We start from the raw sequence: 24,159 nt of genomic DNA on the forward strand, positions 1-24,159 counted from the left end.
CCACCAAATTTCCAATTACTACCTTTTTCACGTACTTTGACAGACTCAGGGGAGTCTGTTACCACAGACCTTACTTCCAGTCCAGTTACCACATCAAACTCTATGGAATACATGGGATTCTCTGCCTTGTCTATGTGAAGCTCTTTTTGATCAGATAAACATAATGAAATGAAAAGAAAATCGTATGAACTCTCCCCCTCCACTGGATATACATTGGTGGAAAGGGGCAAGATAACTATGGTACATATTCTCAGTTGGAAAGGGGAAGAGAGGGAACACACAATAATGATGAAATCCCACTGGGAAGACATGGTGAAGGCTCCTCTATCCTGAAAGTGGTGAATGTTCCTGAATTAGGCCTTAGTTCTGACTCTTGGAGTTCTCTCATTCATTGTGCTCCATGTCTGCAAGCTGCACCCAATGAGATGTTCTTTTTTATTATCCTCTTTAGCCACCTCTGAAGTGGATATTAGGGAACATGGCCTCCTTGAGAGCCACACAATTTTTTCAGTGGCCTTCTTTCTTATGGAACATTGGGGACCTAAGAATTGCAAGTCTCAAAATGTTGGTGGTTTTTAGCACAGACTCGTAGGTTCTTTGGCAATGCATTTCCCTCACAAACATAGTAGCTTTCTAATCATTTTATATCACTATGTTCCACGTGATAGTAGTCATACCTGAAGTTCTTTTCTAGACAGAATTCTAAAATCTTCTTTGTTTCATTGCTTCTTACATGAATTTCTCTGTCAGTTTTATGGTGGTTACCTTCTTGAAGATGTCTGAACAGGTGGGAAATTCACATACTTAATAGCAGCTTTATCCTGAGTCATTTCATCTAAGAGGAAAGTTTTGCAATGATTTTGTTGTTTAGTTTTCTGAGATCCTACATTTTATTGTTTGGGTTCTAGAAGTACTCATTTTTTCAATTTGCAAGTCTCAGAATTCCTAAACTATTGCCATTTGTTTAATTTGTTTGCAAACCATCCAGAGTTTTCTGAACCTTATTTTATCCTTGTCATCTTTTGTCAAAGATAGCCAATGTTTGCTTTTAATATTCTTCCCCTAAATCAATGGGCTCAGAAGCACATGGTATACCTCCAAATTACCACAGGAAATAATTTTACCAAAAGCTTTCACAATCCATAGAATGGATTATCATTTTCCTGGCCTCCAAAATTGGTTTTCTTACTGTCCTCAGTCAAACTGCTAAGCCATTGCTACACATTTTAGGTTTCTTTGTTATGACCTAGATATGTCACTTGTACAATTGCTGAATTCGTAAGATTAGAATATGCTAGAATATGTTAAGCTATAATATACTGTGGAAATAAACCACCATGTCAACCGAGCTAGCTGTTGGACACAATGAAGTTTTATTTCTTCTTCATGCCAAGACTTCAGGATCTTGTATTTCTTATTTTGCTATAGACTATGGTTATGAGCTACCATCACATCAGATGGGTATACATTGTAGGAAAATGGAAAAGAAGTTCAGGGTGATGTTTTACTTAGCAAACTTGGATTACATGTCAGTATTATTGTCTGGGTTCAGGTTCATGGTCATTCAATGTGATTAGGAAAGTTTACTGTGCTTGAATCATTGATTTCCCTTCATTTTATCAGACTTACCAGAGTGAAAATTAGCAGAAAGTTCATGTCAGTGGACATATAAAATAAAACCTCCTTTAAGTTATAATCATATTCAGATTTTTTGCAAGGTAACTATATGGCTGTTGCATTTTCTTCTGGTGGCTTACTGGTGGAAAACAAACACAGATGTTTTTATTTGTTTTTATAGGGTTTTTGTTTTACGGTTTATTTGTTTTATAGTTTTCAGCAACCTTGAGAGGTAGGCATGGCTGGTATAATTATTATCTTCATTTAATGATATGGAAACAGGCAGCTGCCGCAGGTCCTGGCACACTGAGGGTTTTATTCACTGAAGTTCTAGACTGGTTAGTAAGTAACATAATCTAACCAAGTTTTCTTGTGTTCTGTTAACATTGTCTCAAAGCGGCTTCAGAATGGAGGCTTACATTTCTGCTATAAATATTTTCTTCAGAGTTTTGCTGATGAATTGAAGTTTCATAACAAAAAGAAAGCAGATGGCTTTTGGGAGGGGCTTATACTTGCTCTTTGAACTGTGTTTCTGTTTTGCTTGTTTGTGCAGCGTGTGCACCAAGGTTGCCAGAGCCTTAATTTCAAACTGCATCATTTAATAAAATACAATAAGGAGAATTAAGAAGAAAGGCTGCAGGGGAACATCCTGCTTATTATCTCTGTAATGAGAGGACTATTTTTTTCTCCCATCAGTTGCCAATGATGGGGTTTTTTGTTTCCATTCGTCCGGATACAATTGTGATATTCAATGAGAGGAGTGCGAAGTGCCTCTTTAAAGCCAAACATTCAATTCCTCCTAATTCACAAGGGAGAGAAGGATCAAGTTGTGCAGCTGGGAGGTGATGTTTCTTCTCAGCAGCTGTCATTGAAGAGACACGTGCAAACCATAGAAGTCATTTGTCATAAGAACCCATCCAGAATTTGCTATGCGTGTCTCTCTTGCTAACGTGACATGAAATAGTGAAGCTTTCAAAATCAAGTACGGTGACTTCGTTGTGTTGACATGGGCAAAATGAAATGGAGAGCTGAAGCAATTATGTGGATAAATCAGGCCAAAAATATCTAACCATTGAGAGAAAAAGTTCCTTAGTTCAAATTATTCAGAGTGACTGTCCATGTTCATCAATTTATCAGGATAATGAATTTTATCCTATACTTTACTTTGTCACTACAGATATATCTTTAGTCTATGAATTTGAATGACTTTGTGATATTTTATTTCACTGGAAATTGTAATAGGAGTTGAATGAGCAAGCACTATGTTAAAAGATTGCTGCTGCAGCTATGATAATAGCTCAAGAGAATTTAGCTTTCTTATTCAATAGCTAGCGGATATGGCTATTGAAATGGGGCTAGGAAGGGAGGTATGCAATCTGTTGAGAATCCAGTATACTTGTAACTAATCCGTCTCTTCTCTATTATCCTAAAATATCTTGCTCTGTAGCTCCTGGCTGCTCTTCTGGTCATTGGAAGACTGGTTAAATGAGCCCGAAAATTTAATAAGAATTTATATAAATAATAATATATTATACCATACACACAAGTGTATTCTTTTGTGTATTTTTATTATCCCTTATTTATATACAAAGAGATAAATGTTTCAGATATATGAAGGATAAGCAAGATCAGTTTTTATGCCTGCCATGTATTGGCATTGAGCTTCCAACCTGTCATCTTCCAGCATGCTCCACCTTTATCTATCCTTCCTGGTTTTTCATGCACCTGAGAGCCACCAGAATTATCGTGAGGAGATCCAGGGCCTCCCAGGGGCCAGAGGGAGTACTTCTGAGTGACCTGGAGACCTCAGGTGGTCTAGTCCTGCTGGAGTCTCTTACATATCAGGGACAAGTCACCACTCAGAAGTTACAAATAATGAACATATTCACAGAAACAATAGTATACTGTATAAGCAATAAGTACCTAATATTGATGAACCCTTTATCTTTATCATAAAATAATAACATGAGGATGGACCTAGGAGAGTGATTCTATTGCTTCCAGTCACAATAATATTGTAAAATTTTGTTTCTCAAAATGAAAAATGTGTGTGCTTTCTGATTAAATAAGAAAAATATTGTATAAAATTATCAGGAAAATATAAAGGAGAAAATAGAAATAATATAGAATTCTATTATCCAGAAATAACCTCTTGTTATCAACTGTTTGTGACCACTCTGAAAATTCAAAGATTGAAGCTCCAACTCCAGGGTAATAGTATTTGGAGATGGGGCCTTTGGGACAGAACAAAGGTGGTAAAACTGTAATTCAGTAGGACTGGAGCCCTTATAAGAAGAAGAGACACCAGAGCTCTCTCTGTTTCTGCCAGGTGAGCACATAGGAAGAAGGAGGCCGTTACAAAGCCAGGAAGAGAGCTCTTACTAGAAACCATCTGGCGCCTTCATCCAGCCTCCAGAACTGTGAGGTCATAAATTTCTGTTGTTTAAGCCATCTGTTCTATGGTATTGTTATGGCAGCCAAAATAGACTAATGTAGACGAATATTTTATATCCTTTTATACTTTCATATTCTCTTACACTAAAAAATACATAAGACTTACATACATACACTAATGCATACAGATATGACACTATACCCAGTGGTTTAGATCAGAACTGTCCAATAGAAATATGTGGCAAATCACATACATAATTTAAAAGTTTTGCCATTTGTAATGATGATGGAACTAGAGGGTATTATGCCCAAGTGAAATAAGTCAGTCAGAGAAAGATAAATACCATATGATTTCACTCATATGTGGAATTTAAGAAACAAAACAGATGAACTTAGGGGAAGGGAAGAAAAATAAAATAAGGTGAAAACATAGAGGAAGGGAAACCATGAGATTCTTAACTATAGGAAACAAAGGGTTGCTTTGGGAGGGAAGGTGGGTGGAGGGATGGGGTAATTGGGTGATGGGCATAAGGAGGACACTTGATGTAATATGGGTGTGATATGCAACTGATGAAATCACAGAATTTCTAAATTCTGCCCCAGAAACTAATAGTGCACTATATGTTAACTAAATTGAATTTAAATGAAAAATGAAAAAAAAAATTTAGTGGTCACATTGAAAATATAAGAAAATGATAAAAACTATTTTCATGATATTTTTTAAATCCAGTATAACCAGAATATTGTCATTTCAATATGTAATCAATTAAAAATTATCTTTGAGGTATCTTAACTTTTTAAAAACATTTTAAGACCTTGAAATCTGGTGTATATATTATAGCACTTTTCAATTTCTATTGGCTTCTTGGCCACTTTCAAGTACTGGGGCCATCCTATTGGACAGAGTGGATTTAGATCCAGGGCTTTACGTCTTGGGTTTGGGTTGGACCAAATGTCCTTTGGCAATTTAATTAACCCTTTCAACACTGGGTTCCTTGTGTTTAAAATGGAAATAAAGTATCTGTAGCAAAGAGTTGTCATGATGCTTATTTGATATGATGTATAAAACATGTACACTGCATGGTGGATAGCACTTCATAAATTCTGGCAAAAAATATTTCTGTAGTCATAGAATATGAATCCTTATTTTATAATAAATGCCAATTTGTATATTTGAAACCATTTTCTCATAATATTTGTTCAGAAAGTCTAAATTTATAAACATGTGCCAGAAAGTGAAACATGTTACCATCAAAGATCGTGCCATTTCATTGGAATGCAGTCTCTGTGTGTAAGTGTGTGCATGTTTTTGCCCATGCTTTGGAGAAAAGTACACAGGTGAGAACATGTCACAAAAATCTTTCAGGGCTGAGATATATATTTATTGAACTGAATTCCAAGTATAATGAATTACCTTATGTTGAGAGCTCAGGCAAATATTTTTTTGTGTTTTTTTTTAAAGATTTTATTTATTTTTCATGGGTGACACAGACCGAGAGGCAGAGACATAGGCAGAGGGAGAAGCAGGCTCCTAGAAGCCCAGGACCACGCCCTGAGCCAAAGGCAGATGCTCCACCACTGAACCACCCAGGCATCCTTCAGGCAAATATTTGTATCTTTTAATTTCTTTATTGATAGGCATCATGTTACTCCAACCAGTGCCCGATTAAATTGCCATTTCATTTATTGACAATCTAAGCAAAAAGGTTAGGAAAATCAATTCTGAACATGAATTATGGCATTTCTTTGAATAGCAACCATTTCTGGTGTTTCTAAAATCTGTACCATGGTATCCTGTTTCTGAGTGGTAGGTTATTAATGAATTCTAGTTGCACTTTTTCCCATGCTTGTTATAATTTTTGTCAGAAAGATAATAGCAGTTTCTGGCACAATAACCTTTCCAACACTCTGTAACTTGATTTGCTGACAATCCTTATCCTTAGCTCTTATAACTAGAGGAGAAGAGTTGGAGTGGAAGGGTCAATCAAGGGACAGAAATTATCAAAAAAGTTTAAATAACTAGATCATTAAAATGCTGATATCTTCCCACATGACAAAGATATTAACAGGAAGAGGAAACAGTATAATATGAAAGCATTTCTCATGAAATGAATATAATGGGATTGGAGAAGAGGAAATTATACCAAACTACTTGCGTTCATTATAGTCTGAATATTGGTCTTTCATACATCTTCATGAGTCCTAGGTCCTGCTCTCGTTCTCTGTCAAGAATAGCAAATCAGAATGGCATTTTTGGTGTGGACCTGAACTAGCCTTAAAACTATGTCACTTTAAAATTAAAACTGCTACTCCAGTCATTTTTAAATGTATACAGTGAAAGCTCAAACCAAAGTGATTTGATATCCACCAGCATCCATTTGAAATTACAGGAACAAAATCTTCTTTTGAGTCATTTTATGTTGTTCCTTTTCTCACTTCCCCCACAGAGTTTTATCCCAATGAAATATATATATTTTTAACAGTTTTAAAATTGACCATCTTATCATATTTCTCTGCTAACAAAACATGTTTATAAATTGGAATTATTTTGTTCTTGATTTTGTAAAGCTCTGTGGGTTAAAATGCTTCTCTCTATTGTTATAACATTTTTATTAACTAATAATTTATAAAGCCAAAGTCAACATACCAAATTTTTGGTACTTTAGTATTGCAAAACATAAAAACAAAGCTCATTTCTTTTTTCTTTTTTTTTAATCCTTTCACTTTATTGGAGTTCAGTTCGCCAACATATAGTATAACACCCAGTTCTCATCCTGTCAAGTGCCCCCCTCAGTACTCGTCATCCAGTCACCCCAACCCCCCACCCACCTCCTTTTCCACTACCCCTTTGTTCGTTTCCCAAAGTTAGGAGTCTCTCATGTTCTGTCACTCTCACTGATATTTCCCACTCATTTTCTCTCCTTTCCCCTTTATTCCCTTTCACTATTTTTTATATTCCCCAAATGAATGAGACCATATAATGTTTGTCCTTCTCCGATTGACTTATTTCACACAGCATAATACCTTCCAGTTCCATCCACGTCGAAGCAAATGGTGGGTATTTGTCATTTCTAATGGCTGAGTAATATTCCATTGTATACATATACCACAGCTTCTTTATCCATTCATCTTTCCATGGACACAGTTCATCCACAGGATGGACACAGGCTCCTTCCACAGTTTGGCTATTGTGGACATTCAAAGCTCATTTCTTAATAAGGACAATGGTGATTCCGTATGTGTCTCCTGGGAAGGGGAACTTAGGGTGTCTCAATGGGGAGCAATAATTCAAATTTGCCCCTAAAATGATATGCCATAAGGGGGTAAGGTATAAGTGGGAGGTGTACTTTTCTTTTGTAAAATGGGAAAAGAGTTACGGCAAAAGGAGGTTGGGATGAAGAAAGGAGAACCCAACTAATGTAAGTGCCTGGTGTCTTCCTCCTCAGATCAGTTTTAGAGAGGACTGTACTGTATGTTGAAGCTGAGGATCGGGTTGAGAAATTGAGTTTATTGAAATTTCTGTGCCCATTTTCTTCTTTGGAATAATCTTGATCCCACAGAGATCAGCAATGCCTCTTGGAAGGTCTGAATTATAACTTTTCCATAATTCTTGGTAGAACACTGATGAGTGGAAAGGGATTGAAAAAGAAAAGCACTTTCAAGCTCTCTGTCATATTTTTTTAAAAGATTTTATTTATTTATTCATGAGTGACACAGAGAGGCAGAGACATAGGCAGAGGGAGAAGCAGGCTCCCTGCAGGGATCCTAATTTAGGACTCCACCCCAGGACCCTGGGATCATGATCTGAGCCAAAGGCAGACACTCAACCACTGAACCACCCAGGTAACTTCCTCTGTCATGTTCTAAGTGCAGGGGCTGTTTGACAAGGAGCAAGCAAGCTCAGTGTGATACAGTGGCAGGACCCTGGGTTGTGGAAGCTGCTTTTGATTTGTGGTTTTGTCAGTCATTAACAATTAAACTGCTAGTTTTGTTATTAACCACCAGTTTTATCATTAACCTATGAATTTGGGTTAATCTTTAGATAAATGTTATAGAATTTCTTTAAAGAAGTAGCACAACAAAGGTAAAGCACCTATGTTATAACAGAGGTAAAACATATAATAGGTGTTCAATAAACATTTAAAAAATGTATATACATGTGCGTGCAGTATTTAATGTCAGCAAAATTCTTCAGAGGAAGGACAAGCTCAAAAATACCCGCAGATTGGTCTCAGACACACTCGAGAGGCAACTGGGTATTTACCTGCTGACTCAGAGATAACCTCAGTTATCATTTTTTTTGAGAAAAGAGGAAGAAGCGACAACCTATGGCTCTCCCAAACAATGCTCGGGAAATTGTTAGAATTTTCTCAGCCACCTTGGAACACAGGATGATATATGCAAAAGCCACTCACAGAGGGGGCCTCTTACTCTAGACACGTAACAGCAGAATACAATGTCCAACAAACAGCTAGAAGGTTTCATTTCACCAGAGAAGAGCTCCTGCTTTGAAAGGTTTTCAAAGTTTCCATGACAAAATATTCCGCCACAGTCTCTGCATCAGCGAGCTGCTTTGTATTTCTAGCACAGCTAAGCAATTAAAAGAAGATGAATAGATGTATTCCGGCATGTGTGATAACAAATGGCATACTTAAGGTGACAAGGTTTTCTGTGTTAACTGGCTTTGCAGTCACTTGCAAGTTTTTGAAAAATTTTCCTTTTTATTAAGAGTTTTTTCCTGCTTAATCTCAGTTTAAAGGCTATTTTTTCTCAAAGCAAATTGGAAGAGGACTTTTCAAGTCATCTTTGATGGGACAAAATATATGTACATATTCCCTCTGTGCAAGGGAGCTGCTGCCTTTTTTTTTTTTTTATGACAGCTCAAAATTGACTAAAGTTTTAAGCATCAAGCTGTTCACCATTACAAAAGATGCTCATCTTGGCTAGGAATGATGAGACGTCCACAGGAAATGGAGTTGGTCCACTTAAATTGCTTCTCTATGGCTTATGTTTTTAGTTAAGGTTAGTGCAAATGAGGGAGGCTCTCTAAGGATCTCGGACTCAGGATATTTTTGGATCTAGACCATTTCCAGGAGCAGGGAATAAGAGAATTTAGATACCATTTGGTAGCAAATTGGTGAAAAGAGAAGCAGATGGCATTAAAGCCCTTTTAATTTAATCTTCAGTTCTCATCAAGTCTTTTACTTTTGTTTGCTCTTTTGGAAAATTCACCTACCCTTGGACTTCAGTTAGAGTCTCTCCAGTTATTTAAATTGATGTTGTTTTCAATCTGATAATTAGAATCACAGGGAATGCTAACCTGGTTGTTTATGAATTGTTTTGTGGCTTCAGAAAATGGGTAGTGTGATATAAATTAATAAAGACTGACTCTGAGGAAACAAACCTGGATTCAGTTTCTGACACTTTGGGATTTGTGACCTTAGGCAAGTTACTTGACCTTGTTGGCTACCAGTTGCAAATGTAAAATGAGGAGTATCTGGTGGCTCCGTCAGTTGAGCATCAGACTCTTGGTTTCTGCTTAGGACATGAGACTGAGCCCCCGTGTTGGTCTCTGTGCTCAGCGCAGTCAGCCCGTCCCTCTCCCTTAACCTCTGCGTCTCTGAGCACTCCCTATTTCTCTCTCTTAAATAAACAAAATCATTAAAAAAAAATCTCTTAAAAAAATCTAAAATGAGGCCTTGGGATTTATCACATTCCCTATAGGTGCTGATATAGCCTAGTGGCTAAGAACCTGCTTTTGCCATCAGGTGGATCTAGATTTGACAGACCTCTTCTACTTCATAACTGTGAAACCTGGAGAATTTTATTTAATCTTTCTAGGCTTGCTCATTTCTTTACTTAAAAAGTAATTCAAATATTAAAATAATAACACCCTTATAGGGTTCTTGTGGGGGACTGAAAGTGAGAATGTGCATTTGATAAAGAATAGTTCATATGAGCTAAGAACTCTCTTACTCTACAAAAATTATGTACCATTGTAAGGTCATTAGCAAAGACTCAAAATCATAGAACATTTGCATGGTACTCAGGTGGTCTAATCTAAATTCCTTGTTTTATAGATGGAAAAACAACAGCAACAAAAACCAAGCAGAGATTAAGTGATCTACTCCAAATCCCACATCAATAGGCCACCCCTGACTCCATCTCTGTAACACTAAGTGCATCTGGCACATTCAACACATATGTTGTTCACTCCAAGAAGTTCCAAATATGGCATTTTACCTCTAAATCAGTGAACTCACCTGAAACCTCTTTCTTGTGAGGGAAATAGAGATTTTTTTTTGAACATTGTATTCTTTTTTCTACCTAAAATAGCCAATTTTTCATGACTAAAAGAAGAAATGGTCAAATAAGATGGAGGGTTCAACCTTTAGTAGAAGAGTTAAGATGTTTATCAAGACAGAGTCCTTTGTCTGTTGGGAATGCATCTGTGTCTTTTGGTAAATGAATATCTGTAGACCATTCATAAGAGTAGTGTGAGAGTGCCTGGGTGGCTCAGTTGGTTAAGCATCTGCCTTCAGTTCAGGTCATGATCCCAGCAGCTTAGGATTGAGCCCCAAGTCGGGCTCCAAGCTCAGCAAGGAGCCTGCTTCTCCCTCTCCCTCTGTGTGCATGTGCATGTGCTTGCTGTCTCTCCTCGTCAAATAAATACATAAATCTTTTAAAAAATGACAAAATTTTTACACTGAATGTTTAAGTTTTTTTCAGATTTATTTATTTATTTTAGAGAGAGAGAGAGAGAGCACGCATACATGAGCATGAGGGTCAGAGGGAGAATCTCCAGCAGACTCCCTAAGCACGGAGACTGATGTGGGGCTCGATCTCATAACCCTGAGATCATGACCTAAGCTGAAATCGAGTCAGATACTTAACCAACTGCGCCTCCCAAGCCCCCCTGAATGTTTAAATTCCGTATTCCAGCTCTTATCCTCTCCATGAAAGATGTTTTTAGCCTTCTCCAACCACAATTCCTCCAAGAATTATTTTTATTGTACTTACACAGAAACATTTTGTCCCTTTGTTTCATTTTAGACATTTCATTTCTTTCGGCTGAACTAACGAGGGTTCCCAATGGAATAAAGGGAAAATGTGAATATTCAGCCATACAATAAATGTGTATTTTATGACCTGCACTCTGTGAAGTTACCTTGCTGTGTGTTCTGACTAACTAGTGCCTTTAGACATAATGAATTTTCCTGTCTGATAGACTGCTCGAAGAGGTTAGAGCTTTCCCCAGCTATTTAAAACTCTAAATTGGGGACATTAAATGCCTTCCAGTGTTGTTATGACCTGCATGGCAAACATGTGTTGCCATTTCACAGTTCTGTGCATGATGTCTTTTAAAGATATCCCTTTCACTGTTCCCCTCGTGCCCTACTCTTTTCTTCTATAGTGGAAAAGAACCACATGCAAAGGCATAGAGAACAAATACTGTACAGGATTTATCTACAAAACATGTTGTGGCTGGAGCTGTAATGTTTACCCATATTCTCCAATCTCCATCTGAATAAATAAAGTGGTATCATGGGATAGGCTGCTCTACAGATAACGAGTTTTAAACTCATTCATCCTGAGAAATTTCAACTGATATAGTTTGCCTATCAAATGGATTTAAAATTGTATTGTCACTGCACTGCTTTCCATGGTGATTGCTTCTGCTCTTTGGTTCCATGCCTCAATAGACGGTTTGATTGTATATATCTGCTGTTTTGTTCATACCATTCTGTTTGTAATGGTCTGTAGTATACAACCCTGCTATCCGGTAATAAAGCCGAATATAACCGCTTCCATGATTTTAACTAAAGAGTTTATCCGTTTCTAGTGCTGTTTTCTGACAGTGAATGAGGATATCCTTTTTGATGATGACTATTTTTCTTTCTTTTTCTTTTGTTCTTTATTTTCCTCCCTCTCTTTCCCTCTCCTTCCCCCTTCTCCCTCTGTCTTTCTTTCATCTATGTATCTTTCACAATTTGGGCTTGATGAATATTTCTACTGAATTTTTGTGAGGAAAAGAGAAGTTTATCAATGCATTTTTTTCCTTGTTAATGGCTTCAGTAGTCTATCATTTATTATCTGAGTGCTGGATGCCTTGAATAGACAGACAGTGGAGTAGATGAGGCAGTCTTTCACTTGATGATCTGCCCCCAACTGTCAGAGAATAGTCTTGGATCTTTGATCGAAATCAAGGACTGTCATTTGCCTCATACTTCGCTGGTTCCAGGAAGGAAGCCAGGATTATTTTCCCCTGGAAAGAGAATCAGCTATATTTCCTTTAAAATGCCTAGATTTCGCTCTCAGGTTCAATTATCTATAAAAAGAGCTTTTATAGCAAGGAGACTTCACCACAGAGAAATGATGTTAAGTCAAATGGAATATAAAGAAAACCATATTCCAAACTCTCTCTGATAAGTAATTTAATATTAACTGAAATCTGCAGTTGCAGAATATAAAAAAAAGAAGTAAAAAATAACTCTGCTGCTTTCTCAAGGGAGAGATTACTAAGCTGCCTGGCTGAAGTTGGCCCCTGTGTCCTTTCTACAAAATCACCCTCTTAACCACTCTCTCTGACTAAAATCCTTAAAACATCAATATAGGCATTACAATTTTATTAAATTTGATGCTGTCTCAAAATGACTAGGTGTAGGATATCATTAAATTTCAAACTGACCTTGGCATGTGGAAGAAATGGGCAGCTATAAACAGGTTCAACTGGTTTAGTCTAGATAAAGGTGAGGAAGAAAGATTCTGTGTATAGGAACCAGAGAGGCAGATCCGCTGGTACATAAGAGAACAGAAAAAAGGTCAGGATTTACAGGAATCACTTCATTCCAAATTCTCCTTAAATATTACCTCCTCAGAAAAATTTTCTGAACACCCAAATAAATACAGAACAGAACCCTTCATCACACTCCATCCCTTATTCACTTTTATTTTTTTCATTATATATGTTATATATATTATGTGTATAGTATATGTTGTATATACTAAATATATGTTAAATGTGTATTATAAATAAATATTTTAGAATGTGATTATTATCTGAATTTCCCAGAGTATAAAAGCTCTCCCACTCAGTGAAGGCAATAACCTTGTTTGGTTCACTGCTATAGACTCAGAACCTAAAATAATGCCTGGTACAAAATAAATGTTTGTTGAAACAAAAAATGAAAAACAGAAAATATAAATTGATTATGTTACATTATAGTGGGAAGTTTTAATTAAGAGTACTGATTGCTAGTAATCATTCCAGTTACTCAACAGTTTTTAGGCTTTATATAAAAACCATGGTCTGGGATCCCTGGGTGGCTCAGCAGTTTAGTGCCTGCCTTCTGCCCAGGGCATGATTCTGGAGTCCCGGGATCAAGTCCCACATCAGGCTCCCTGCATGAAGCCTGCTTCTCCCTCTCTCCCTCTGCCTGTGTCTCTGTCTCTCTCTTTCTCTTGGTGTCTCTCATGAATAAATAAATAAAAATACTTAAAAAAAACCAACAACCCCAAAACAAACAAACAAACAAACAAACCCATGGTCTCTTTGGTACATGATGATACTATATTAGAAACTTGAGGTGCCTGGGTGGCTTGGTCAGTTGAGCATCTGACTCTTGGTTTCAGCTCAGGTTCTGATCTCAGGATCCTGAGATTGAGCCCCATGTGGGGCTTCCCCCATGGTGTGGAGTCTGTTTGAGATTCTCTCCCTCCCCCTCTGCCCCTACTCCCTGCCAACTTGCTTGCTCTCTCTAAAATAAGTAAATAAACAAAATCTTTTTAAAAAAGAAACTTGTCACAGATCTTGAAAAGATAGATGAAAAATTCATATACTTCAGCCTTAGCAAGAATATCTGATGGGGTCTACTACATTCAGAGAAGTCAAGGTGGACTATCTTTCTTAGGGAGGAAAATATAGCAGAAGTATGAATTTAGCAGTACTAATTGATTGTATGTAGGAATATCTAATACTTAATGAACAAAATTAGCTGGCCTTCTGTAGTGCTAGGCAGTGTTTTAAGTACTTTATATTTATTAGCTCTTTTAATCTTGAAAACAACCCCTTGAGGAAGGTTTTGTCATTAGACCCTGTTGTATAATGAAGACTTTGGCTAGCCTTTTTCATGGTTCTTGGGAGAGAGCCTCCAAATCCTTGGAGTTCCCTCAGTTGTAGGAGTGTCTTTGTTACTCATTGTAGGCCCTGCTAGTTTTCACGAGACAACTCATCATAGGTTCCTATATAGTACCAGGATGGGGTGTAACTGGCAAAAGACCAATATGTCATTACAGAGTTGAGTCTTTTTTTTTTTTTTTTTTTGTAGATTTTATTTATTTATTCATGAGAGACAGAGAGAGAGAGAGAGGAAGAGACACAGCAGGGGGAGAAGCAGGCTCCCCTCAGGGAGCCTGATGCAGGACTTGATCCCTGAACTCTAGGACCACACCCCAAACCCAAAACAGAGCTCAACTGCTCTGCCATCCAGGCATCCTCAGAGTTGAATCTTTGAGCCATGCAATAGATGCAATATCAGCTCAACCTACTGGAAGGGAAGAGGGTGCTGGAGATTGAATTCAGTCATGTGGCAAATGTTTCAGCCAATCATGCCTAAGTAATGAAACCCTATGGAAAATTGTATACATGAAAGCTTGGGTAGGGGCCTGGGTGGGTCAGTGGTTGAGCATCTGCCTTTGGCTCAGGGTGTGATCCCGGGGTCCTGGGATCGAGTTCTGCATTGGGCTCCCTGCATGGAACCTACTTCTCCCTCTGTGTTTCTGCCTCTTTCTCTGTGTCTTTCATAAATAAATAAATAAATAAATAAATAAATAAATAAATAAATAAAGCAAGCAAGCAAGCAAGCAAGCAAGCAAGCAAGCTGGGGTAAACCAAGTGATGTGTCCTGAATCCACAGGGAGAAGACAGGAAGTTTTGCATTGGTATCATCACAGGTCATGCCTTCTTTGCATTGGTTCTGAGTTGTATTCTTTTGCTATAACAAAATTGTAATATTATAGCACTTTTCTGAGTTTTAAAAGTTGTGTTAGCAAATTATTGAACCTGGTAATGGGAGCTCCCAGATTTTTAGGCAGCTGGCTAGAAGTGGAGGTGGCCTGGGAACCACTGAGCTTATTGCCAGTGTTTAAAGTAAGAGCAGTTTTGTGAAGGCCTGAGCCCTTAACCTGTGAAGTTTTGCCTTCTTCTAAGTAGTTAGTGTCAGAATTTCATTGTAGCCCCACTTTACAGATCAAGAAATGGAGGCATGCAGAGATCAGATAGTTTGTCCAGGATCTTCCACCTGGTAAATGGCAGCATTGGGAATTAAGTCCAGACTCTCTACCTGCAAAAGATGTATACTCTTAATCATTATGCTTTTGTTTCTCTTAATCAGAGATCTTTTCAGCCTTCAACAGATGTAGGATTGGAAAGAATCAGTTAGAATTTATTACCCTGTCCATACTTTAATTTTGAACTTCAGGCATCCAGAACTGTGAGAGAATAAATTTCTGTTATGTTAAGCCACCCAGTCTGTGGTAATTTGTTACGACAGCCCTAGGAAACTAATACAGTATTTCAAAATTAATATGACCAAAACAGAATTCTTGATCTGTCCCCCACCCAAAACCTGCTTCCTCTTTGTCTTGCTTTCTTGGCGAATGGCAAACTTATCTGTCTAGTTGCTATAGCTAAAATTGGAGGAGTCATCCTTGATTCTTCTTTTCCTCACCTCCCACTTCCACCCCTGTAATAGCCTGACCTGTTGTCTTTAAAAGAGATTGGCCTTTCCCCACTTTTCTCTAGACCTACTGTCATCTCTGGCCTGGACTCCCATGACACCTTCTTCTCTGGTTTCCCTCCTTATACTCTTGCCCTGTCATACTTAGAATAAAGTGCAGACTCCTTACCTTGGCTTAAAAAAGCTTACCTGATCTGGCTATTGCCTACCCGCCTGCATTCATCTCCACTCACTTATACTCCCTGTGCTTGCTTGCTTTATTTATTTATTTTAAACAAGATTTTATTTATTTGACAGAGAGAGCACTAGAGCACAAGCAGGGGGAGTAGCAGGTAGAGGGAGAGGGAGAAGCAGGCTCCCCATGGAGCAGGAAGCCTGATGTGATGCTGGGCTCTGGGATCATGTCCTGAGCCAAAGACAGGGCCACCCAGGTGCCCCTCTTCCTGTGCTTTAGCCATACAAATATTTAAGTTTCTCAAATAGACCAACTCATTCTTACCTGAGGCCTTTGTACTAGTTGTTTTCCCCGCCTGATATGCACTTCCCCTTGCTCTTGTTCCAACATTTCTCCTTGTTAATTATATCTCAATTTTAGTATCACCTCCTCTAAGAGGCCTTTTTCTGATCACCTGGTTTAACTAGCCTTTCTAGTACTTACTCTCCATCACATTAGCCTATGAAAATTCTTTGCATTGCACCCATCATTATCTGACATTTTTCTTCTTTATTTGTCTATGTTTTGTCACTAGAATATAAGTCTGTAAGAATAGGGAGCTTGCTTGATTAGTTGACTATTGCTTTGCTAATGCCAGAGCAACCCTTGATATACAAGAGAGGAACACAGTATCTATTTGTTCAATGACTATCTTCCATTCTCCCCATCCCTTGTGATACCACATAAAAAAATAGACATGACACAGATTTTTAATCATGGAGCCTTGAAAGCTTGGGCAATTCAGTAAGAGCAGGGTGGACAAACATCTAACATACTCCCTTTTCCTTTATTTTTTTTAAAAGATTTTATTTACTTATTTATGAGAGAGAGAGAGAGAGAGAGAGAGAGAGAGGCAGAGACACAGGCAGAGGGAGAAGCAGGCTCCATGCAGGGAGCCTGTTGTGGGACTCTATCCCGAGACCCCAGGATCATGCCCTGGGCTGAAGGCAGACCCTCAACTGCTGAGCAACTCAGGCATCCCTCCCTTTTCCTTTATAAGAGCCTTTTTATAAACTTTCATTCTCTTACTGGGTTTTTAGATTTGTTCCTGCTGTTAACATATACCAAACACCTAATGGGTTGATTATATGTCGAGGAAAAAAAAACATATTTTAAAAAAATGTATGGAAGCTCTGAAATTTTTAGTATTAGGGGATCATTATATAAAATGAATGAGTAAATATGCCATTAAGTGGTACCTATAAGCCATTAGGATCCATTGAAGCAGGTCTAATTTAATAACTTTAAATCACTTACACACAGTGAAAATAATTTTTACAGTTCACTGATAATTTTAGAAATTTTATTGTCATTAGAAAACAGTAAAAAATCAGGAAATTTCTGAAAAAGTATTGCCTTTTAAAGACACACGACTGTCTTCATTCTTTCTTTTTAAAATACGAATTTCAATTCAAAATCTATTTAACTCATAATTTCAGGAGTTGAATTTTAGGTTGATATAAAAATGCACGACCAATTCATGTAATATCTTGGCACATATCCTAACATGTTATAACCTGTCATGCCCATTTTTGTGTGTTCTTAGCTCAGAGAAACATTTTTAATTTTTTGAATAAAAAATTAAAGAATATTGAGACACATGAAAATTATATGAAATTCATGTATTAGTGTCCATAAAACACAGCTATACTCAGTAATTTAAGTACTGTCTGTGATGCTTTCCATTATAATGACAGCATTGAGTAGTTGTGACAGAGACTATATAGCCCTCAAAATCTAGCTATTTATTATCTGGCTTTTTACAGAAAAATTTGCTGACCCCTGTCCTAACATATGTAAATATTTGAGTAATATTTTTATCACTCAGTTCATCTTAACCATCTAATTGGATAGCAAATGTAGTATGTGCTAAACTCAAGTCAGTATTTTCTTGTAGTACGAACTACTGCCGTTCAGTGTAAGAGCAGTAACACAAACATATATAAGAAATGGACTTACCTACATCAACTGTAATATTACATATCTCTGGAAACTATTAGTCAGAGTGTTCCCTAGACTATATGGGAACAGAGGGCTGTCCCTGTTAAGGCATCTATATTCAGGCATACCATTTAATCAGATCTGTATTTAAAGTCCTGGTGCTGCGACACAAATATGAATGAAGAAACTCCTACTTTCTAGGAGCTCCTGATCAAACAGGAAGTCTGTATTTTCATTCCCCATGCAACTCAACAAGATAATTATTTTTGCTATTTTAGAGGTAAGGCAATAGAAATGCAGAGAGATCAGGTGATTTTTCTGACCCTGAAACACTGGGAATTCCTGTATTTCTTCTGGATTCAGGTTAGTATAGTACTGAAAGATAAGATATACTTTTACAAATAGCATACTGCTGAGAAAGTACATGGGAAAAAGGGAGAACTTAAAGATGGTCCAGACCCAGCAGCAGAAATCTGTCAGGAAAGTCCATGCTAGAATGAATTCCCAGCCCATGTTGTTTCTTTCAACATCTAACAGATTCCTATATATGTTTCAGGTTTAACATGGTTGAGGGTCAAGCATAAGGGACAATGGGAGTGGGAGGGCATCATAGTGGAGTCCATCCTTTAGCAAAATATTTCAATGGATCACAGACACCATACCAACTTCCCCATTAAAAAAAAGTCTCAAAATAGACTTGGTGGGGCCCTGTAAAGTATAATAATACAAGGAAGAACAGCTTGGGTGCTGAGAGAAGCTCTGAAGTTTGACCTTTCTCAGATGTGGATGTGATGACCCATTTCCATTCCAGGTGGAGAATAAATTCAGGTAAAGATACCTGCTGCTGTCCTGTGGAGCCCACATGTGGCCTTAAAATGAGTGTGCTGCCAGAGCTCAGAGAAGCCAGGTTTATGCGTGCAATGATAGTCGCTTCCCTGGATCCAATTGGAAAGGCAAATCAAACGACTAAGGGTTAGACTATAGACTTTGCCAATGTTAAAAAGAAATGGCTCCTCCCTCTGGCCTCAGCTATATATATGAAATCACACACACACACACACACACACACACACACACACATACTTTTTCTTTTCCTGAACAATTTGAGGGTTAGGTTCAGGCTTGCAGGATTCATGATACTTCCTCTTTCAGCTTGTGTCTTCTAAGAAATAGACATTTCATTGACATAACGAATATTATTTTCATACTCGAGACATCTAACACTAATGTAACACTATGATCTAAAATATTGTCAATATCTATAATTTTACAATTGTCCCAATAATGTTTTCATAGGTTAAATTTCTTAAAAAATTTAAAGTCAGGATTTAGTCAGGATTGTTCATTGCATTTACTTAATCTGCTTCTTTAGGGTCTTTCTAGGACAGTTCCCTGGAGCTTTTTTGACATTTTTGAAAAGTCAAGGTCAGTTACTTTGTAGATAATCCTTTAATTGGGATTTGTCTGACTGGTTTATTATCATTCAGGTGAAACTTTTTAAACTCTTTTTTTCTTTTGCAGGAATACTACAGACTTGATGTTGTACCCTTCTCAGCACTTCTAATTAGGAGACACATTAAGTCATTTTGTCTTTCATTTGTGCTAACTTTGATTATTTGATTAAGGTGAAGTCCATTGGGTTTTCCTACTACCAAACATAACTTTTCCTCTTTTTTTTTTTTTTTTAAAGATTTTATTTATTTATTTGTGAGAGACACAGAGAGGCAGAGACATAGGCAGAGGGAGAAGCAGGGAACCAGATGAGGGACTGGATCCCAGGATCCTGGGATCAGGACCTGAGTCGAAGGCGGATGCTCAACGACCGAGCCACCCAGGTGCCCTAGAATCATTTTAATTTGGATTCACACTAACTTAGTCCTGATGTTGAGAACCTGAGGGTTGTGTAACCAGAACAGAGCTCTTTTGAGAAATACAAGAACATATAAGACTGTAACTCTTAAGAGTTGGAAGAGATCTTAAGCATTACCTTTCCATGGACAGTAGGAATCATCTATATAATGTCTTGTATCCATCTATGGAAAGTGTCCATATTTTTGTTTTCTCTGGAATGCCAGTCTACTTCCCAGTTGACATGCCCTATTGCATCTTATTCATCACACACATTCTGCCATCTGGTGGTACGTTACTGAGCCTACAAGAGGAGACCAGACCCACAAAGGCCTTTGATATTTGGAGACCAAAGCAAGACCTGTGCTTTCCAATATTGTCCAATGTCAATGGACAATGCCTAATTAGCCAGTCATTTCTTTGTTAAGAATCGTTCATTTTATTTTATTTATTTTTTAAACATTTTATGTATTTATTTATTCATGAGAGACACAGAGAGAGTCAAAGACTCAGGCAGAGGGAGAAGCAGGCTCCTTGCAGGGAGTCCCATGCGGGACTTGACCCTGGGACCCCAGGATCATGCCCTGAGTCAAAGGCAAGCGCTAAACCGTTAAGCCACCCAGTCATCCCGAATCGTTCATTTTAAACGCTTTCAAGTTTCTTGAGGAGAAAAGAAAATGGGAAATAGTTACTGGTCTCTGTGTTGGGACCTGTCATAAATGCTACTAAGTTAAACCTCAAAAAACTCTACAGGGTAGACACTATTATCCTCATTTTATGTATCACAAAACAGAAAGGTAAATAATTCTGTCAGGATCATGCAACTTGTAAGAGCCAAAGTGTGAAACAAATTTAGCTGACTTTGAAGGCTGTGTTCCTTCCTTTCACTACACTGATTCTAAAGTATGTTTATCTGTGTGTGTGTATGAGGAGAGAGAGAGAGAGAGAGAGAGAGAGAGAGAGAGAGAATGCACACAAAGATTTATGTGTAAATCACTGGAGGCCTCCCAAAATGTCAGACTGAAATCAACTGGATTATAGACAATTAGGATATGTTAGAACACAATATAGTATATACTTCTTTAGGTAAATGCTGTTCTGATATCAGATTTCCTCATTTCCACAATAAATTTAAGGAAGGCAGTAGGGTCAAGTATTTAAGAGAGCCTTTATTTAATAATCTCGGACCTGACTTTGTTCATGTTTGTTTCTGTCTCCTGAATGTGTGACTCTGGACAAATCAGTAGGCATCCCTAAGAGTTAGTTTTCTTATGTGTAAAATAGTAATGTATATGTAATATTTGGTCTAGGGAGTTGTAAACATTAAGTTAAATAATATATGCAGGGGATCCCTGGGTGGCGCAGCGGTTTGGCGCCTGCCTTTGGCCCAGGGCGCGATCCTGGAGACCCGGGATCAAATCCCACATCGGGCTCCTGGTGCATGGAGCCTGCTTCTCCCTCTGCCTGTGTCTCTGCCTCTCTCTCTCTCTCTCTCTCTCTCTCTGTGTGACTATCATAAATAAATAAAAATAAAAAAATATTTAAAAAAATATATGCAAAGTGCTTGGTTCAGGACCTGATGGAATTTGTGCTCAAAAGCTGATGATTGCCATCACTAATTATGAGAGGAGTGAATGGGAATCCTTTAGGCCAGTAAATATTCCTCATATCTGAAGACATCCCTGATGCATCTTCTTAGAGATTAAGCAGTAAGTTACTCTTGCTTTTTATCCTTGACCCTACTTAACATTTAAATTAAAGTGGTTCTTAGCTAAACAGTTCAGGGCCTTAGTACCTGTTAATCAGACAGCCATCTGTGACTGTGACATGGAGACTATTGATGTTTTCTTTTCTCTTGGTGGACTTGCTGACCAGAGCCCTCAGAGACCACCTGACTTGGGAAGAACAATTGTTTTAATCAGGATTTAACCTGTGACAGTTTTTTTTTTTTTGAACCTGTGACAGTTTTAAATCATTGAAGGATAAACTCTTTTTTTGTTGACATTTGTAAGGTAGATTTTGATATTCATATTAATGTTGTTGAGGCAAAGAAATATGGAGTATTATCTTCAAATATTCTTAATGTGACTTTTTTGCATAAACATGCGCAATTCTCCCTTGACTTACTGCAAATAGAAATACATGACATTTTAATTAATTTGATATATTTGTTGTCTTTTTATATCTCATCATTTTGCAGTTTGCAATGAATTTGCTTAAAAATATTTGTTATTCATTATATGCCAGGCACTAGGTCACTGTACAAGGTGCAGGGTGTAAGAAAAAAGTTAGTAAATATAAAAATATGTGTTTCAAGCATTATGCCTGGTACAGGCGATATAAAAATTAGTAAGATATCCTCCTTATCCTCAGCGAACTTAAAGTCTAGTCTGTCATTGCAATTTAATGAACTTGGTATTATGAACTACATTTAGTGAGAGAGGAGGAAACAGAAGTTAAGAGAAGTTGAATTAGGGGCGCGTGGGTGGCTCAGTTGGTTAAGTGTCTGACTCTTGATTTCGGCTCAGGTCATGATCTCAGGCTTGTGACATTAAGCCCCGCATTGGGCTGCATGTTGGACCCGGAGCCTGATTAAGATTCCCTCTCTCTGAATGAGTGGGAAATATCAGTGAGGGAGACAGAACATGAAAGACTCCAAACCTGGGAAACGAACAAGGGATAGTGGAAAGGGAGGTGGGCAGGGGGTTCGGGTGACTGGGTGACGGGCACTGAGGGGTGAATTGACGGGATGAGCACTGGGTGTTATGCTATATATTGGCAATTGAACTCCAATAAAAAAATATACACACACACACAAAAGATTCCCTCTCTCTCTCTCTCCCAATACCTCCATACCTTCGCTTGTGTGTGCTCTTTCTCTAAAAAGAGAGAGAGGAAGAGAGAGAAGTTGAGATAACTTGCATATGGTCACAGAGAGTAAGAAGTACAATTGCAATTTAGGTTAATCAAATATTTTTATATTGTTTATTTCCTATATCGGCTCTGGAATTATATATTGTTTTTTTAAAGATTTTATTTATTTATTAGAGAGAGACAGAGAGAGACAGAGACGGAGACAGAGAGCACACAAGCAGGTAGAGGGAGAAGGAGAAGCAGGCTTCCCTCTGAGTGGAAAGCCCAATGTGGGGCTTAATCCTAGGATCCTGGGATCATGACCTGAACCAAAGGCAGATGCTTAATTGACTGAGCCACCTGGTGTCCCTATATCTCATTTTGTAAAAGGTGTTGATCTGAATAAAAATATGCATTCTTAACTTATTATAGGCTACTTAGAATCGCTATTAGATAACTTTCCATATAATTTAATAATTATACTTCCATTTCCCACTTCTAGCCTCTAGACTATTTCTGTCATACATTTTATTTTATACATATGTTATAAACCCTATAATATATTGCTATTAATTTTGTTTAAATAGCAAATTCTCTTCTAAATTGATAGAAAAATAAGAATAAAAATATATTTATCCATGTAGCTACCTTTTCTAGTAATCTATATTCCTTTTTATAGATCCATATTTCCATTTCATATCTTTCTTGTTTGGCCTGGAGGACTTCCTTTGACATTTCTTATAGTGCACATCTTCTGGTGATAAATTCTTTCAGCTTTTGCATGTCTCAGAAAGACTTTCTTTAGCCTTCATTTTTGGCAAAATATTTTTACAAGGCGTAGAATTCTAGGTTGGCAGATAGTTTTTTCCTCTTTCAGTGTTTTAAAGTTGTTGCTCCATTGTCTTCATGCTTGCTTTGGGATGAGAAATCTACCCTCACCCTTATTTATTAATAATAAGTAAATAAGTAAATAAATAAACAAATAAACACACTGTACCATGCTCTCCTCCCTACCCTGACCCCCTATTCCCAGACTGCTCTTAAGATTTTCTCTTTATCACTGGTTTTGACCAATTTGATTAATGTATCTCGGTAGTTTAATTCCTATTTCTTATTCTTGGAATTTGTTGTGCTTCTTGGATCTGTGAATTTATTGTTTTCATCAGTTTAGAAAAATAATGGCCATCATTTTTTTAAGCATATTTTTGGGTCCACCCCTTCCTTTCAGAAATTTTAATTATAAATGTTAGGGCACTTGAAGTTGGCCCATAGCTCACTGACTGATGCTTTTTCATTTTTTTAAATTCTTTTTTTCTTTCTGAGTTTCATTTTGGATAATTTCTGTTGTTACTTCCTCAAGTTATTTTCTTCTGAAATACCTAATCTTTTGTTATTCATGATTGTTTTATTTTTTTTAAAGATTTATTTATTTATTTATTTATTTATTTATTTATTTATTTATTTATTAGAAACACACACACACAGAGAGAGAGAGAGAGAGAGAGAGGGGCAGAGACACAGGCAGAGGAGAAGCAGGCTCCATGCAGGGAGCCT

The 24,159-nt window shown here is 37.5% G+C and overlaps 1 protein-coding gene across 4 annotated transcripts in view; it reads left to right on the plus strand.

Moving 5' to 3' along the window:
- Positions 1-24,159, plus strand: part of NXPH1 (neurexophilin 1) — a 433,511-nt gene that overhangs the window by 63,101 nt on the left and 346,251 nt on the right. Inside the window, exons 11-12 of one of the 4 annotated variants that reach the window (XR_005369461.1) lie at positions 3,947-4,042; positions 5,503-5,561. The exons of 2 other annotated variants lie outside the window; for them this stretch is intronic. The gene's annotated coding sequence lies outside the window, so the exon portion shown is untranslated. Of the gene's footprint in view, positions 1-3,946; positions 4,043-5,473; positions 5,562-24,159 lie in introns of those variants that run through there. One more of the 4 variants, XR_005369460.1, reaches the window with a different exon arrangement.

The sequence above is a fragment of the Canis lupus genome, chromosome 14, assembly GCF_011100685.1.
Source record: "Canis lupus familiaris isolate Mischka breed German Shepherd chromosome 14, alternate assembly UU_Cfam_GSD_1.0, whole genome shotgun sequence".
NCBI classification, from domain to species: Eukaryota; Metazoa; Chordata; class Mammalia; order Carnivora; family Canidae; genus Canis; species Canis lupus.